The sequence below is a fragment of the Carassius carassius genome, chromosome 43, assembly GCF_963082965.1.
Source record: "Carassius carassius chromosome 43, fCarCar2.1, whole genome shotgun sequence".
Taxonomy (NCBI): Eukaryota; Metazoa; Chordata; class Actinopteri; order Cypriniformes; family Cyprinidae; genus Carassius; species Carassius carassius.
The window spans coordinates 22,968,546-22,988,327 of record NC_081797.1 but is presented as its reverse complement, the minus strand read 5'-3'; the positions used below and the strand labels follow the sequence as shown (position 1 = coordinate 22,988,327).

Below are 19,782 nucleotides of genomic sequence, written 5' to 3'. Positions count from 1 at the left end.
AGAAAAAATATGCTTGCCCGATATTGAACTCCTGTCTGTGTCATTGCGACCGTTTTATTTACCACGGGAGTTCCCACAAATTTTCTTAACAGTCGTGTACATACACCCGAGGGCAAATGCCACCACCGCTTGCACTGTGATTTCTGATGTTGTGCAGAAATTACAGTCACTATCCCCAGACGCGCCAAACTTCATTCTAGGCGACTTTAACCATGTAACCCTGAAAAAGACTTTAAGAGATTTTTACCAGTATGTCACCTGTCCTACCAGGCGGGGAAAGACACTGGATCTCTGCTATGGCACACTAAAGAACGCTTATAAATCGACGCCACTACCCCCACTGGGCTCCGCAGACCATAATTGTATACAACTCCTCCCCACTTATCGTACTGTCCTGAGAAGGGAAAAAGTGCAAACTAAGACAGTACAAGAATGGAATGAGGAATCAGTTATGTGCCTCCAGGAGTGTTACGATTGTACAGACTGGGATATTTTTAAAGAATCATGTAAGGACTTGGATGAAATGACTGATGCTGTTTGTTCATATGTGGCCTTTTGTAGAGATATGATTATACCTAGCAAACAAGTAAAAATATACCCTAATAATAAACCATGGGTGAATAGGTCTATAAAAGATAGTATACAAAAAAGACATGCTCATAAGCAGGGAATTGCCTTGGATCTACATGTAGCAACTAAAGAGCTTAAAAGTGAGATATATAAAGCAAAACTAAGATATAAGTCTAAACTTGAAAAAAATCTGGCTGAAAATAACCTTGGCTTTGCCTTGTCCTGTATGAAAACGATAGCAGGTACCCAGAAGCACAGTAATGGTAGCTATGTCTTTCCAGAGGGTTTTGGATCAGAGGTGGAGCTTGCCAATGCTTTTAATTCTTTTTATACAGGTTTTGATAAGTCTGATTTTAGCCAGGAGGTCCAGGGACTCCAACATAAACTCAAGGATAATAATCAACATTTCAATATCACATATGAAGATGTAGAAAATGTGTTCAGTAGGACAAAGATCAATAAGAGTCAAGGACCTGATAACATTTGTGGGCATGTGATTAAAACATGTACAAGAGAGCTGAGTCACATATTCCAATTTATTTTTAATAAATCATTGCAGACGCAACATGTACCTAAATTGTGGAAGGATGCTATAGTGGTCCCAGTTCCAAAAGGTAGTAGTTCTAAAACACTCAATGAATTTAGACCTGTCGCTCTTACTTCAATTGTAATGAAAAATTTTGAAAAATTGATAAAGCAACATATTTTAAGGATAACGGAACATACATTGGATCCCATGCAATTTGCCTTCAGGCCACGCAGTGGGGTAGAAGATGCCACTCTCACTCTGCTTCATTTGCTCCTCAAACATCTTGAGGGAAGTGGGTCCCATGCACAAATTCTTTTTATTGATTTTTCATCTGCCTTTAACACAATTCAACCATATATTTTAGCCAACCGTCTTATTGAGCAATTTGATCTTTGTCCTAGTTTTGTTGGTTGGATTCTAGATTTTTTAACAAAAAGAACACAGAGAGTAAAGGTGAATGGAGCTCTGTCTGGTCAGCTTTGCTCTTCTACAGGTTCACCACAAGGGTGTGTACTCTCACCCCGTCTGTTCATTTTATATACCAACATGTGTCAGAGCAAATATGTAAACAGGACCATTATTAAATATGCCGACGACACCATCATATTAAGTCTGCTCCATAAAAATGATAGAGGCCATGGTCCAATACTTGAAGACTTTGTCCAATGGTGTGAGGAGTCGCACCTTCAATTGAACATACCCAAAACAAAGGATATGTACATTGATTTTGGAAAAAACCCGGGATATGAGGCAACAACTATAAACGGCCGACTAGTGGACCGAGTACAATCCTATAGATACCTAGGGACAATTATTGACTCTAAACTAAATTTCCAGGAGAATTGTGAGGCTGTCTGTAAAAAAGGGCAACAGCGCCTATACTGTTTGAGAAAATTGCACCATTTTAATATAGACAAGACAATGAAGACATTATTTTATCAGTCTTTTATTGAAACCGTCATATCATTCTCCCTGGTGGCATGGTTCGGTTGTGTCTCAGTCAAGCACAAGAATCACTTAAACCAAATTGTTAAATGGTCGAGTAAGCTGACTGGGGAGCTCCAATTGCACCCCACAACTCTGTATGCAAACGAACTACAGAGGTTAGCTATGGCCATCAACAAAGATAGTCTGCATCCTTTGAGTAAGGAATTCCAGTATCTACCCTCTGGACGGAGGCTAAAAGTTCCTGGTTGCAGAACTACAAGATTTAAAAACAGTTTTGTACCAGCAGCAATCATTCTGTTAAACAAACTGTAAAATTATTTGCACAAAACGCATAAGCACTTTGGTCATGTACTGTTCTCCGTTCCTTGTTTTTACTTAATTTTTATTTCCTGTTTTTTTTTATATGTTTTAATGTTGTGTGTGTTGCATGTTGTGTCTTAAGGATGCCCTGCCTCTTAGACTGCAAAACTAGTTTACCTACGGGTACCAATAAAGTAACCTGAACCTGAACCTGATAGATGTCCTGTAAGCCTGGGAGTTTATGTCCAAATGATGAGCTCTGCTGTTCTCACCACTCGCTGAAGAGCTTTGCAGTCCAAAGAAGAGCAGTTGCCGTACCATACAGTGATGCAGCTGGTCAGAATGCTCTCAATAGTGCAGCGGTAGAAGTTTGACATGATGTTAGAGGAGATGCCAAACCTCTTCCGTCTCCGCAGGAAGTAGAGACGCTGACGGGCTGTTCTCACTATGGTCTCTGAGTGAAGGCTCCAGGAAAGATCATCAGAGATGTAAATGCCAAGGAACTTGTTGCTCTTAACTGCCTCTACTATCTCTCCATTGATGTGAATGGGAATGTGACCCTCTCTCTGTGACTTCCTGTAGTCCACGATCATCTCCTTGGTCTTGCTGATGTTTAGAGAGAGATTGTTATCAGCACACCATGCTGTGAGTGCATTAAGTCAAGTCAAGTCAAGTCACCTTTATTTATATAGCGCTTTAAACAAAATAAATTGCGTCAAAGCAACTGAACAACATTCATTAGGAAAACAGTGTGTCAATAATGCAAAATGATAGTTAAAGGCAGTTCATCATTGAATTCAGTGATGTCATCTCTGTTCAGTTAAATAGTGTCTGTGCATTTATTTGCAATCAAGTCAACGATATCACTGTAGATGAAGTGACCCCAACTAAGCAAGCCAGAGGCGAAAGCGGCAAGGAACCGAAACTCCATTGGTGACAGAATGGAGAAAAAAAACCTTGGGAGAAACCAGGCTCAGTTGGGGGGCCAGTTCTCATCTGACCAGACAAAACCAGTAGTTCAATTCCAGGCTGCAGCAAAGTCAGATTGTGCAGAAGAATCATCTGTTTCCTGTGGTCTTGTCCTGGTGGTCGTCTGAGACAAGGTCTTTACAGGGGATCTGTATCTGGGGCTCTAGTTGTCCGGGTCTCGGCTGTCTTTCAGGGCAGTAGAGGTCCTTTCTAGGTGCTGATCCACCATCTGGTCTGGATACGTACTAGATCTGGGTGACTGCAGTGACCCTCTGATCTGGACACAGACTGGATCTGGTGGCTACGGTGACCTCGGAATAAGAGAGAAACAGACAAATATTAGCGTAGATGCCATTCTTCTAATGATGTAGCAAGTACATCGGGTGTTATGGGAAGTGTTTCCGGTTCCGGTTTACCTAATTAATGCAGCCTAAAAATCCTTTAACGGATTTGGATATTAAAAGCATATTAGTATGTTATGTGTAAGCCAGGTTAAAGAGTAACTAAACCCTAAACCAACTTTTTTTAGTTACTGATCTATAAGAATGTGGCTTTATTAGTGCTGTCCATTGATTCGAGTAACTTTTTTGACATTTGAGTATAAAGTGTTTTAATTCTACAATATATGGTGTAAAAACGTCTGAGTGCTGCCCTCTTCAGGTCGAACGGTGGCTACTGCAGTTGATTTTTCCTATTGGATGTTGCGGTGGCAAGTGACGTAAGCGGTGGCAGGTGACGTAAGCAGTTTCCAGCTCACCACGCCCCTTGGTACGAGCTACCACGCCCTTGGCAGTATAAAACCATCAAAATCACTGTAGTGAGTCAGGAGCTGGAATTGCGAGTATTGGTAACGACCAGAATAGACTATTATAGCATCTTTCAGCATATCAATTATAGAGTTATTTATATCTTCAAGTTAGTGTAGATTTATCTGTATTTAGTACAGTGGTCAGGATGGTACGGAGGTGTGTTGCTAGTTGCGACAGCACTGCTGGAGTGCATAGTTTACCAGCAGACTTTAAAATTAAGCGCCAGTGATTGCATGCAGTTGGCCTGGAAGACCGCAAGTTCCCGCCTAGAGCTCGAGTGTGCAAACTGCATTTTACAACCCGAATTCCGGAAAAGTTGGGACGTTTTTTAAATTTTAATAAAATGAAAACTAAAGGAATTTCAAATCACATGAGCCAATATTTTATTCACAATAGAACATAGATAACGTAGCAAATGTTTAAACTGAGAAATTTTACACTTTTATCCACTTAATTAGCTCATTTAAAATTTAATGCCTGCTACAGGTCTCAAAAAAGTTGGCACGGGGGCAACAAATGGCTAAAAAAGCAAGCAGTTTTGAAAAGATTCAGCTGGGAGAACATCTAGTGATTAATTAAGTTAATTGATATCAGGTCTGTAACATGATTAGCTATAAAAGCTTTGTCTTAGAGAAGCAGAGTCTCTCAGAAGTAAAGATGGGCAGAGGCTCTCCAATCTGTGAAAGACTGCGTAAAAAAATTGTGGAAAACTTTAAAAACAATGTTCCTCAACGTCAAATTGCAAAGGCTTTGCACATCTCATCATCTACAGTGCATAACATCATCAAAAGATTCAGAGAAACTGGAGAAATCTCTGTGCGTAAGGGACAAGGCCGGAGACCTTCGGGCTCTCAGACGACACTGCATCACTCATCGGCATGATTGTGTCAATGACATTACTAAATGGGCCCAGGAATACTTTCAGAAACCACTGTCGGTAAACACAATCCGCCGTGCCATCAGCAGATGCCAACTAAAGCTCTATCATGCAAAAAGGAAGCCATATGTGAACATGGTCCAGAAGCGCCGTCGTGTCCTGTGGGCCAAGGCTCATTTAAAATGGACTATTTCAAAGTGGAATAGTGTTTTATGGTCAGACGAGTCCAAATTTGACATTCTTGTTGGAAATCACGGACGCCGTGTCCTCCGGGCTAAAGAGGAGGGAGACCTTCCAGCATGTTATCAGCGTTCAGTTCAAAAGCCAGCATCTCTGATGGTATGGGGGTGCATAAGTGCATACGGTATGGGCAGCTTGCATGTTTTGGAAGGCTCTGTGAATGCTGAAAGGTATATAAAGGTTTTAGAGCAACATATGCTCCCTCCAAACAACGTCTAGTTCAGGGAAGGCCTTGTTTATTTCAGCAGGACAATGCAAAACCACATACTGCAGCTATAACAACAGCATGGCTTCGTCGTAGAAGAGTCCGGGTGCTAACCTGGCCTGCCTGCAGTCCAGATCTTTCACCTATAGAGAACATTTGGCGCATCATTAAACGAAAAATACGTCAAAGATGACCACGAACTCTTCAGCAGCTGGAAATCTATATAAGGCAAGAATGGGACCAAATTCCAACAGCAAAACTCCAGCAACTCATAGCCTCAATGCCCAGATGTCTTCAAACTGTTTTGAAAAGAAAAGGAGATGCTACACCATGGTAAACATGCCCCGTCCCAACTATTTTGAGACCTGTAGCAGAAATCAAAATTGAAATGAGCTCATTTTGTGCATAAAATGGTAAACTTTCTCAGTTTAAACATTTGCTATGTTATCTATGTTCTATTGTGAATAAAATATTGGCTCATGTGATTTGAAAGTCTTTTAGTTTTCATTTTATTAAAATTAAAAAAACGTCCCAACTTTTACGGAATTCGGGTTGTATATATATAATTAAAAATATACATAAATAAGTTTTTTTCATTCAAAAAAGTAGGTACAAATCACAGATACGATTAATCAGATGAAATTAGAAACACAAAACCAGTCTAAATGAAATAATCTGCACTCATACAGTACATATGTATACATGCCTACGGTTTTATATGACCAAATAAATAATTATAGTCTAATTAAATGTGTTTGTAAATAGTTGCTTAGGTGCAATTGTTTTGAAAGTGATTTATGGATATTGATGCCCCATCAGCAGACACAAAGCATGTCTCTATTGGCCTATGTATCTGTTAATTGGCCATCACTTATGCATGCACTATAGTATGTTACCTATGACAATCAACTATTCACACTTTTTTAAGAAAATGTCTTCACATGCACATCATACAAGAGGGTCCTAACGAGAGCACATTTACACTAATTTTACATCTTAAAGTTTAATTTATAACATAATTTACACACATTCACACCTGGTGCTTAAATCCATCTGATTTGTTATGAGAAGATGTGGGCTTATAGAGGGTTTTCACGGGTGCGTCATCAATCCGGAAGTCGGCCATGTTGGACGCACAGAACGTAAACAATGCCACTGAACGGACTCGCAAATTTGACTGATTATTGCTGCTAAAAAAATGGTTGAGTTTTGGTCTGTACTAATCGTTCGCATCGTTTAAAAACATTTCGATTTCTGTCAAAAGTTAAAGAGAAGAGAGCAAAAAAGTGATTAAAGAAGGCGTTTGAGGTTGAGAGAGGTACAGTTACAGCGCATGTGTAAATGAAGCGTCGACTATGGCTTAAATGTTGATGTAGTTAACTATGGCTACATTCACACTGTTAGTCCAAATACGATTATCTTTGTATCCAATTGGAATCTGATCTAAAATGATGTCCACACTGTATATCGCAACTGTTCAGATCTGATTTGTGTGTCCATGCAGCTCTTTGGCAATACGGGAATGACGTTGCATTGATGGAGATGTTTACATTTGCGATAGATATGTTGTTTTATTTAAATTGTACAACTTGGAAATGTCTAGCCGACGCGTTGGACTACTGCATCTTGAGATCAGATAACATGGAGGCTGGTATGTAACGTTACAGCTTTTTTTCCGCGCTGCACTGGTTTAAAAAATAATAATTGTCTGCTCGTCCGGCACTCTGCAACAACAAAGCCTTGTTTCGGCAGCGACTTTAAGCATGTTCCCTATAACATAATTATTCTATAATACTATGTATTCAACAGGACCAGCTGGTGTCCAAGGTCAATCACCTGAGCAGCAGGGTGCTCAAGAGCTAGAGTGTCCTGAATGCATTCAGCTGCCCATCGAATCACTGGAAGCGGTGGATTAGCTTTTTGTAAAAATTCATGTACACATGTGCATGTGGTTGATGAGCTGATGTTGTAACTGTACCTCTCTAAACCACAAACGCCTTCTTTAAACACTTTTTTTGCTCTCTTGTCTTTAACTTTAGACAGAACTCGAAATGTTTTCAACCTATGCGAACGATTAGTACAGACCGAAACTCGACAGTTTTTTTAGCAGCAATAATCAGTCAAATTTGCGAAATATTATATATCAATATTTTGATATATAATATAAAAATATTAAACATTTTATGGTCCAGGCAATATGTGCATTTGTACTAAACAACAGATTTTGCAGTAAACAACATTACAGATCATCTTCATTGTATTAAAATTTAAAATGAAAAAACTCAACCCAGTCGCTTTTTGTTAAATTTCAGTTTTATCAATATTAGCCATTATAAAAGTATAGGCTAAGTAAAAGGTATAAGAAGCTATAACGTTACAAATAAAGCAAACAATTCAGTTAAACATACAAAGTCAGCATTCTTGTCTAACCATACATCGGTAAAGTTAAATAGCTTATAAAGTTATGAAACTTCCCCTCAGCCAAAACGATTGCCCAGGGAAAAAATTATAGATTTACGAGACCAAAAATCGCCCATTAGATATACACAAGATCATGGGCGTCAGTTTGGTTTGAAATGTGGTGGGGACAGAGACGCATTCAGAAGTGCATTTTCAGAAGTGCTGGGTACAATGATGCATTTTTTTTTTCTCTTTCGCGCAGGTCATGTTTTGAAAGACGTCCTGTATCTTATTAATGTAAATAAATAAAAATGTATACAAAAATGTGATGATGTCCGACTCGTTTTATGAAGAAGAAAGCCGTACAAAGCATTAGACATATGATATATGACCCACTAATCTGCTTCATATCATCATATAAGTACCATGTTGACAATATGACATGGCCATGACGTGGTTTAATGTACCTAAACAATGATTACCAAATTCCTCTTTCATGTTGCTTTGTTATAACCACTGAAAACGGGGAAAAAAATCTAACCCAAAATCGGGCCTCGCTCTACATTATCCCGCTTATTACATGGCTACCCACCAAATAAATCAATTTGACACAAAATATTGATTTAAAAAAGAGTTTATTGATTTAAACACGATTGTATTGCTTCCGCTAAAGAAAATAGTTCCGTCTCTACGATTAGAATCCTGCCGCGTCCATAGCAACGCTCTGTTTTTCATGGCAACGGTGTTATTATCAAGAAATAACAGACTTCATTCTACAGTGGAATTCAACCAAGCCATGTAATAATTTGATTTAATTCCCAGTACAATTTACCATATCTACACACAACACAACTTAAGCACTACAAATTTTATCAAGATTGAAAAAGCAAAAATATGTGTAGCACATGAACACTATTGACTATCACACCATGATCTGACTGCTCTCAATTCACAACAACATGCATCCATCCAATCTACATCAGGCATTTTGACTAAAACTTGATCCATTCCTCATCATCATCACAACTATTTCAGAATTCAGCAATAGATTCAAGCAATAATTAAACAAGATACTGACTACTCAACAATCATCTCCCCCAATACTTGCTGTATGAACGCAAACCGTAACTAGCTAATTAAGTTGGTGGCTAAGGAAGTCTAACGTAACATTAATTGCAAGAGAAGAATTAAAACAGCCGATCCCTTGTGTGCAAATGCACAAGACCTAGCCATAATACCAGCAAATCTTAATAAACATAAGTTATCGCGTCTTACCTTTGTGTCAATGGTCTGCAGACCCATACTGTGTGTACAACAACATCCATTTGTTCTACAGGTTATCACTTTGCAAAGATGGCGCCGCACATGGCTGCTTCAGTGCTTGGCTCTCCAGTGTTTGTACAGTTTTTGTTCGTTTTTCCTGTTTTTTGTTTAACAAACACGATCAGTTTCACCAGGGATGAACTGCTGAACATTCGGCAGAACACACCACATGATATTTTTCCGGATTTCTATTATACAGACGTTTTACTGAACATTGTTATCGGAGGAGCAGCGGCGCTGATCAAGCGCTTCAGGACGCGCAGACGGGGAAAGCGAGCGGGAGCGCTCGTCAGACTCAGGAAGCGCGGATTTCGAACGCCGTTGCCTAGCATCCATCTCGCAAATCTCCGCTCTCTACCCAACAAAACGGACGAACTCCTTCTGCTCTCTCGGACAAATAAGGATTTCTCTCACTCTGCTGCTCTGTGTTTCACGGAAACCTGGCTGAATGACGCCATACCGGACAGCGCACTCCATCTGCCGGGCTTTCAGCTGTTCAGAGCGGACCGCGAAGCAGAATCAACGGGGAAATCGCGCGGCGGCGGGACATGCTTTTACATCAATGAACGGTGGTGTACAGATGTAACTGTATTAAAGAAGATGTGCTGTCCTGATCTAGAAACGCAGTTTATCAACTGCAAGCCGTTCTATTCGCCGCGGGAGTTTCACTCGTTCATTCTGGTTAGTGTTTACATCCCTCCTCAAGCGCAAGTAAGTCTGGCTTTACAGAAACTCGCTGATCAGATCACAGACACAGAACAACAATACCCGGACTCTGTTTTAATCATTCTTGGGGACTTTAATAAAGCCAATCTCTCCCGTGAACTGCCAAAATACAGACAGCATGTTACCTGTCCCACCAGAGACAGTAATACACTGGATCACTGTTACACCACAATAAAGGATGCATATCACTCTGTTCCACGAGCAGCTTTGGGACGTTCTGATCACTGTCTGGTTCATCTTATACCGACCTACAAGCAGAAACTTAAATCTGCTAAACCTGTAGTAAAGACTGTGAAGAGATGGACCAGCGAAACAGAGCAGGATTTACAATCTTGTTTTGACATCACAGACTGGAGCGTTTTTGAAGCTGCTACCACCGATCTGGACGAACTCACAGAGACCGTAACATCCTATATTAGTTTCTGTGAGGATATATGCATTCCTACCAGGACTTATTTAACATTCAACAATGATAAGCCATGGTTTACAGTAAAACTCAGACACCTTCGTCAGGCCAAAGAGGATGCCTACAGAAATGGGGACAGGGTCTTGTACAATCAGGCCAGGAACACACTGAACAAAGAGTTTAGAGCGGCTAAAAAGACCTACGCTAAAAAGTTGGAAGACCAGTTTACTTCCAACGACTCTACTTCAGTTTGGAGAGGACTGAGAGCCATCACAAACTACAAGACACCATCCCCTTGCACTGAGGCTAATCAACGACTTGCTAACGACCTGAATGAGTTTTATTGTAGATTTGAAACCCCCAACACCCACTCTGACCATCTCCCTACACAACCATTAACACCTCCTGCAATCCCCCTCTCCATACCTCCTGCTCTTCAAATCTGTGAAGATGATGTGCGCCAGGTCTTCAAGAAAAACAAAAGAAGAAAAGCACCAGGCCCAGATGGCGTTACACCAGCCTGTCTGAAAACCTGTGCTGACCAGCTGGCCCCCATCTTTTCACAGATCTTCAACAGATCTCTGGAGTTGTGTGAAGTGCCTTCCTGCTTCAAACGCTCAACCATAATCCCCATTCCAAAGAAACCCAAGATAACAGGACTTAACGACTACAGACCTGTGGCTCTAACGTCTGTCGTCATGAAGTCGTTTGAAAAACTGGTTCTGGCTTATCTGAAGGACATCACTGGACCCTTACTGGACCCCCTGCAGTTTGCGTACCGAGCAAACAGGTCCGTGGATGATGCAATCAACATGGCATTGCACTTCATCCTGCAACATCTGGACAAAACAGGGACTTATGTGAGGATCCTGTTTGTGGACTTTAGTTCGGCTTTCAACACCATCATCCCAACAACCCTCCAGACCAAACTGACCCAGCTCTCTGTTCCTAGCTCTATCTGTCAGTGGATCACCAGCTTTCTGACAGATAGGCAACAGTTAGTGAGACTGGGGAAATTCATGTCAAACAGCTGCTCCACCAACACTGGTGCCCCTCAGGGATGTGTTCTCTCCCCTCTGCTCTTCTCCCTGTACACCAACGACTGCACCTCTAAAGACCCCTCTGTCAAGCTCCTGAAGTTTGCAGACGACACTACAGTCATCGGCCTCATCCAGGACGGTGACGAGTCTGCTTACAGACAGGAGGTTGAGCAGCTGGCTGTCTGGTGCAGTCTTAACAACCTGGAGCTGAACACGCTCAAAACAGTGGAGATGACTGTGGACTTTAGGAGAAACCCCCCTGCACTTTCCCCACTCACCATCATGAACAGCACTGTGACTGCAGTGGAGTCATTCAGATTCCTGGGAACCACCATCTCTCAGGACCTGAAGTGGGACAATCACATTGGCTCCATTGTGAAAAAAGCCCAACAAAGGTTGTACTTCCTTCACTAGCTGAGGAAGTTTAACCTGCCACAGGAGCTGCTGAAACAGTTCTACTCAGCCGTCATTGAGTCAGTCCTGTGTACTTCAATTACTGTCTGGTTTGGTTCAGCAACAAAATCAGATATCAGAAGACTACAGAGAACTGTTCGGACTGCTGAAAGGATTATTGGTGCTCCCCTGCCCACCCTCCAAGAACTGTACACATCCAGAGTGAGGAAAAGGACTCAGAAAATCACTCTGGATCCCTCACATCCAAGTCACCCCATCTTTGAACTTTTGCCATCTGGCCGGCGCCTCAGAGCCGCAAATACAAGAACAGCAAGGCACAAGAATAGTTTCTTCCCCCAGGCAATCTACCTCATGAACAGTTAAATGTTTCCCACTTAAACTTATGTAAAAATGTGCAATATCCTTATATTTATTTGTTACCCCTCCATCCTAGAACATTCCTGCATCTCACTCAATCCTATTCCATTATCATTTATAGCACAATTGTTTATACACTTATTTATTTGCCAATATGTAAATCTCCTGTAATTTTTTTTTTTTTTTTTTTTTTTTTTTCTGTGTGTTGTTGTCTCTGTTTACTGGAAGCTTATGTCACTAAAACAAATTCCTTGTATGCGCAAGCATACTTGGCAATAAAGCTCTTTCTGATTCTGATTCTGATTCTGATATGTTATAGTCCATGGCACTAGGATGCAACCTTGTGATATTGTATGAAGGCTAAATGACTTGCTCGTCTATGATACATTCGCCAGAAATTCTGGCCAATCCCAGCAAAGACTAGGTAGCCTCGTTCCCGCTCGTTCACTGTCCATTCCAAACTGTCAACTCATTTGAAAAACATTCTTTAAAAAAAGAAGCGCGATAGTCATATAGAGAAAATAATAACAGTGACACGATGACTCCCCCTCCCCCAACCTAGAACGTATCCCAATGTTACAGTTGTTGCAGTTTTAATGAACAGAAAAGCAGAACTGGAGGTTTTCAAAAAGAAAAAAAAAAAAGTGGTGGGTACAAAATGACTCATGACGAAATCTGGGGGGGACGTCCCCCCCGCCCCCCCCGAAATCGACGCCTATGCACAAGATGAATTATATCTCATGTTTAACCACTACAGAGACGCCAGAGTCCGCGGCATTGGTGGCAAACTTTAGAAGGTCTAGCCGAGGTTAAACCATGGTTAATATAGCAAAACCATGGTTAATTTGTGGTTACCATGGTTTAACTATAGGAACAATGGTTGTTTGGTTTTATTTGTAGTAAAACCATGGTTAATTTTCGTAAGGGATGAACGCCGAGCGCCCGGTCATCGCTGGATCAACTGGATAAAATTTTCATAAATCTTTAAATAAACTACAGATTTGAGCTTTAAACAACTACATTCTCGCCTGAAAACCTCTTAAAACTACATTTCATGATACAGAAACATTAGTAGCCTATTATATGTCAACTGTATTAAAAAATGGCGCTTCATGTTGTCATTCTCCGTGGCGCTGCCTTGTCAGCTGTCAATCAAGCTGTCACTCAAAGTTAACCACACCCTTATTATCATATATTTTATATCTAAATACGATCTAAACTAACGAGTTAGAAAAAAAATTACCCCCCTCACAGTTGTCAGGCACTCGGAAGCTATCGAAAAATACAATAAAAGTCCATGGGACCAACTTGTAAAAACATGAATTTATGCTGTGAAAACGGACATTTTAACATGGGGGCTATGGACATTTGCTCCCTTTTGGGACCTTCCCCTGGCGGATTTTCGATGTATTGCAGTTTTTTCGCACTTCCGGGTAGGCTTCATTTTTCAGATCAGAATGTTGCCGCTTGGTCCGGACTCAGCCGGTTCGACACGTGATCAATCTTTCCCGCGCAGCAGCACTTCCACATACATCAGTTACCCGACTGTGAAAGATGTTCACTGATAAGTTATCACTATGACAAAAAGACTGAAGCCCTCTGGTGCCCAGGGAAGAGAAGAAGAAGAAGAACGGGACAAAGACAGAAATGATAATGATCATATAAATAAACTAGATGAGGCAAAAGATTGTAAACAAACTTTATCTTGCACTGGGTCAGTCGGCCAATCAGAGCAGACTGCGCTTGTCGGAAGGAGGGACTTTATAGAAAACAGCATTTTAGAGAGGATCTGCAATAATGTACAGTATTTGAACAATAATGTGATTTTTGAACATTAACCCATTTAAACCCACCAGTCACAATAGTGATCATAAAAAAAGGTTCCCTTTCGAGAGTACTCTCGTACTGCGTAAGCTAGCTTACGCTATGGGAAAAGGTCCCCTTTTCTCGAGAATATGAAGCCAAAAATTATCCTTAATTTTTAAATAATGTAAAACGCAGTGCTGCAGCACAGCAGACCCAAGCGAAGCGGCTCGCGCGCTTATTGGCTGTGCTGCGGCAACTGCAGCAACCTATGGTGAGGCGGCGGAGAGTAACGAACCAATGGGGGCGCTTCGTGCCCATTGGACGTCAGAGCGCGCCAAAATAGGCGTGGCTGGAACTATATAAGCCACCGCTTCACCATAGGGATCAGATTTCATCTCCTTCAGCGATCTCACCTGCACTTCGCTGTCTTCTCCGGAGAAGCCTCTACACGCCGTCGAAAAGCCTCTCAGCGGGATAGCACTGCAACGCAGATCTGAGGACGCCGGCTCGTGCTTCATCTCGACGCCGCCTTCAGCACTCGCTTCCTGCTGCGCCATCCGGCGTGACTATATCCTTTTCAAAGCTAGTGTGTTTGCCGCTGCATCACACTATTTTCCTCCAGAATTCGAGGCGTTGTTTCAAATGCCTCGGGCCTGCGCTTCCTGCCGAGGCCCTCTGCCCAGCGAGGACCGCCACATCATCTGTGTCTCCTGCCTGGGCCGCGAGCATGCTGAGAGCGCACTCTTCAAGGGCAGCTGCCCTGAGTGCGACGACATGGCTATATCGACCCTGCGGGCTCGATTAGCTCAAACCAGCCACGATGCTCCACCCGCTCCGCCTCTTCTCTCTCAAGTGCTGCGTAAGAAACGCCGCGATCAGAGAATGCCTGAGCATACTGCTACACGCGAGCTCACGCCGGAACACTCCCCGCGTGCCTCGCCCGCTCTCTCTCCTTCGCCTGTCCTCTTCGTGGACGAGCAGCGCCAGTCCCTGCTCACCAGCGCCCCCTTCTCCTTCGGAGCGCCTGAGGCGGAAGAGGACAGACACGACAGCCTTTCTCTCGCCGCGTCCAGTAGTGAGGAATGGTCGGGCTCCATTGCGGACCCCCCCCCCCCTCTACAGCACCCAGCTGCACCGGACAACGCGCCGATATCGACGCGGAGCTTACTCGCGTGCTTACAAGGGCCTTCAGCTCGACTGGTCTCCTCCAGACGAGCCCGCTAAAAGCAGGCTGGATGAATGGTTCCTGCAGGGGCGCCCTTCGGCCCCTCTGCAAAGAAACGCCCCCTTCTTCCCGGAAGTTCACAATGAACTCACGAAGTCGTGGAAAGCCCCATTCTCCGCACGCTTGAAGACTTCTGTCTCGTCAGCGCTCTCCTCTGTCGACGGCGCCCGAGACCACGGTTACGAGAGCCTCCCCCCTCTCGAGGAGGCTATTGCTGCACACCTCTGTCCGCCCTCAGCCGCTGGATGGCGGTCGAAGCCTGTGCATCCATCCAAGCCGTGCCGCACCACCTCAGCTCTCGCTGGCCGAGCTTACACCTCCGCTGGTCAAGCTGCTTCGGCTCTACACACCATGGCTGTGCTGCAGGTTTTTCAGGCCAGACTTCTCCGTAACCTGGACGAGTCTGCCCCAGATACCTATGACTTTAAAGATCTCCGCAGCGCTACTGATCTAGCCCTGCGTGCGACAAAGACCACAGCACAAGCGATCGGCCGAAGCATGGCAAGCCTCGCTGTTTTAGAGCGACACCTCTGGCTCACGCTCACGGAGATGAAAGACGCCGACAAATCCGCCTTTCTCGACTCTCCTATCTCGCCTTCCGGCCTCTTTGGCCAGTCGGTTAAGGGTTTCGCTGAACGCTTCACTGAGGCTCAGAAAACGTCACAGGCAATGAGACACTTCCTGCCGAAACGCTCTAGCTCTGCTGCGGGACGCCGTAGAAATGCGCCGCCCCCTCAGACCTCGAAGCCATCGCAGCCAGACTTACAGTCTCGCCCAGCGACCAAAACCCAGCACCGCTCTCGCTCTACGAGCCGCAAACCGCCAGAGAGACGGGGACCTCGGCCCAGGATTGTGCTGAACCCCGAGCCTCCGAAGCCCTCCTGACCTTCGGGCTGAAAAGACCGTGGTTAAGTCCCGCTGCGGCCGGACCACCACACAAGAAACCTCACATGCTTCCTCCAATCCCCTCACTAAAGGCGGTGCGAGATGTCTATACTGCAGTAAACGAGCCTGTTACAATGCACGCACGCCTGCACACAAACGCTGTTTTCACGGCGACCTCAATAAAGCACAAAAAGAGCTTTTTCTATGTAGGCAGTGTGCCCACTACACAGTACGCACCCCTACATGTATACACACTCCCCCAAGTGTCACAAAGACTCACTCGGGTCTCCTTTCATGCCCACCTTCCCGCTCGCGCCGGAGGTGCTCTAAATGTAGCGCGCGTGCCCACTTCTCAGTGCGCAACCCTACAAATAAGCGCTGTCACCACAGTGTCACAAGCACAGCATACTCGAGCTACTGGTCCCCTCATAACAGGCGGCCAGTGCCCGAAGCACATTCAACCCATAGCCGCACGAGCCGCTGCATGGCAGGCCATCCCCGGCATATCAAATTGGGTTTTGAATATAATAAAACGAGGTTACTCGCTCCAGTTCGCTCGCAGACCGCCGCGCTTTCGCGCCGTGGTCGAAACGAAAGTGAAAAGCGAAATGACACACGTCCTTCGCGCCGAACTGATAAACCTTCTTGCAAAAGGGGCGATAGAAACTGTCCCCCCTGCGCAGCGCGAGTCAGGCTTTTACAGCCGCTACTTCCTCGTACCAAAAAAGGATGGCGGTCTCAGACCCATCCTAGATCTCAGACGTTTTAACAAAGCGCTTATGACGCGATCGTTCAAAATGTTAACTACCAAACAAATACTCGCGCAAATTCGCCCGAGGGATTGGTTTTTCTCAGTGGATCTGAAAGACGCTTACTTTCACATTCAAATAGCACCCCATCACAGGCCATTCTTGAGATTCGCCTTCGAGGGGCAGACTTATCAGTACATGGTTCTTCCATTCGGCCTCTCCGTAGCGCCCCGTACGTTTACACGGTGCATGGATGCCGCTCTCGCACCCCTGAGAATGCGGGGAGTGCGAGTATTGAACTACCTCGACGACTGGCTAGTTTTAGCCCATTCCGAGGAACTACTGACGACACACAGATCCTGGATCCTCAGCCATTTAGAATGCCTGGGTCTCACGATCAACACTGTCAAGAGCGCTCTGTCTCCCAGCCAGAGGATTTCCTTTTTTGGGATAGACATAGACTCTGTGACATGTACAGCGCGTCTGACGTCACAGCGCGCTCTCACTATTCAGCATTTAGCCGTGTCGTTCAAAGCCGGGTCTCTTTACCCGCTCAAATGATTTCAGGAAATGCTAGGTCTGATGGCATCAGCCTCTGCGGTTCTCAAACTGGGCCTGCTGCGCATGCGCCCACTACAGCGCTGGCTGAGAGACCGTGTTCCAGCGCGCGCCTGGATTTCCGGCCGCGCGCGCATCAGGGTGACCCACGGCTGCATCACAGCTCTGGCCCCTTGGAAAATAGCCAACTGGTATCAGTTAGGCGTAAGCACGGGCGCTGTCTCGAAATGGAAAGTAGTCTCGACAGATGCATCCAACCTCGGTTGGGGCGCCCTGTACGAGGGCAGGTCTGCCTCTGGCCTCTGGTCGAGCCCGGAGCGACTGTTACACATAAACTGTCTGGAGATGATAGCGGTCGAACTATCCCTGAAAGCTTTCCTCCCATTTTTAAAGGGCCACCACGTTCTGGTCAGATCAGACAGCATGTCAGTGGTGGCCTACATAAATCGCCAGGGTGGTGTCAGGTCAGAAACCTTGCACACCCTGACCGAGCGTCTTCTGACATGGGCACATTACAATCTGCGCTCGCTAAAGGCAGCGCATGTACCTGGCATCCTGAACCGGGGCCCGGACATGCTTTCCAGGGCGAATGTTCCCCCTGGGGAGTGGTCTCTTCACCCACAGACGGTTCAGTTGATGTGGAGCATCTTCGGCAGGGCAGAGGTCGACCTCTTCGCCTCAGAAGACAACGCTCACTGCCCAATATATTTTTCAAAGAGCAGGGACGCGCTGGCCCTCGATTGGCCCAGACGCCCGCTTTATGCCTTCCCACCGGTCGCGATGCTAACGCAGGTCATCGATCGGGTCAGGAAGAGCAGATGTGCTATGCTGCTAGTAGCCCCACTCTGGACGACCCAACCTTGGTTCTCCGAGCTGATGCAGCTGTCCAGTACAGCCCCATGGCCAATACCGCTGCGGAAAGATCTCCTCACGCAGCTGAAGGGCGCGCTCTGGCATCCCCACCCCGAACTTTGGGCCCTTCATGTATGGCCCCTCAACGGGTACCCGGGAACCTCCCTGAGGGAGTGTTAAAGACCATTACGGAAGCCAGAGCGCCCTCAACCAGGCGCCTATACGTGCAGAAATGGTCAGTGTTCTCCACCTGGTGCGGGACACGGAACCTAGACCCTCACTTATGTGACGTGACGGAGATACTCTCCTTCCTACAGGAGCGTTTAGATGCGGGCAGATCCCCGTCTACGCTCAAAGTGTATGTGGCAGCCATTGCAGCTTCTCATGCTCCGGTGGCCGGCCTATCACTGGGAAAAAACGAACTGGTCATTCGTTTCCTTAAGGGAGCTCGTCGGATGAACCCTCCCCGACCCCCTTCAATCCCTTCCTGGGACCTGTCTACGGTCCTAGAGGCCTTAAAGGGCCCCCCTTTTGAACCGCTTCAGTCTGTCGATATGAAGCTTCTTTCGTTCAAAACCGCTTTTCTACTGGCTCTGGCCTCAGTCAAGCGAGTGGGGGATTTACATGCGCTATCTGTAAGCGCTGACTGTCTCGAGTTTGGGCCTAATGACTCCAGAGTCATTCTCAGACCAAGACACGGCTATGTCCCCAAGGTGCTCTCAACACCGTTCAGAGCGCAGGTCATCTCACTGTCAGCCCTTTCCTCGCAAAGCGACGAAAGCAACGCGAGCTTCATCTGCCCCGTCAGGGCTCTTAAAACCTATATTGCGCGCTCCGCCTTATTCAGGAGGTCGGACCAGCTCTTCATATGCTTTGGTGGGCGCACCCGAGGTCTCGCCACCACGAAGCAAAGCCTATCGCGATGGATAGTAGACACTATCTCGCTGGCTTACAAATCTAAGGGCCTTCACTGCCCGTTCGGCATCAGAGCCCATTCCACCCGAGGTATGGCCTCGTCATGGGCGTGGTCCTGCGGGATACCACTGGATGATATCTGTGCGGCGGCAGGCTGGGCCTCTCCGTCCACATTTATTAGATTCTATAATCTGCAAGTCCCTGCCCTGCAGGCCAGGGTACTTTCTATATAGACGTGCTAAGCCTTATCACGTCCCCCTTTTTTCGTTCCCTATATAAAGCTCACTAAGGTTGGCTGTTGGGACTGGGATTTCTCCTGCTATAAAGCCCCGAGCTCTCGCCTCGGGCTGTGACAGGTCGAAGTTCCCGAGCACGCACGGCGTTTTACATTGTGTTCCCATAGCGTAAGCTAGCTTACGCAGTACAAGGGTACTCTCGAAAGGGAACGTACTCGGTTACTAACGTAACCTCGGTTCCCTGAGATGAGGGAACGAGTACTGCGTAACCTGCCGTGCTATGTGCTCGGACCGGGTGATCGCTTCAGTCGATTTAAAACCTGATCCCTATGGTGAAGCGGTGGCTTATATAGTTCCAGCCACGCCTATTTTGGCGCGCTCTGACGTCCAATGGGCGCGAAGCGCCCCCATTGGTTCGTTACTCTCCGCCGCCTCACCATAGG

The 19,782-nt window shown here is 45.4% G+C and overlaps 2 protein-coding genes across 2 annotated transcripts in view; both read left to right on the top strand.

Annotated features, from left to right (window-relative positions):
* The window catches only part of LOC132125334 (histone H2B), a 471,182-nt gene that overhangs the window by 186,374 nt on the left and 265,026 nt on the right, over positions 1–19,782 (top strand). The gene's annotated exons all lie outside the window — the stretch shown is intronic.
* The window catches only part of LOC132125338 (histone H4), a 155,476-nt gene that overhangs the window by 23,964 nt on the left and 111,730 nt on the right, over positions 1–19,782 (top strand). The window lies entirely within an intron of this gene.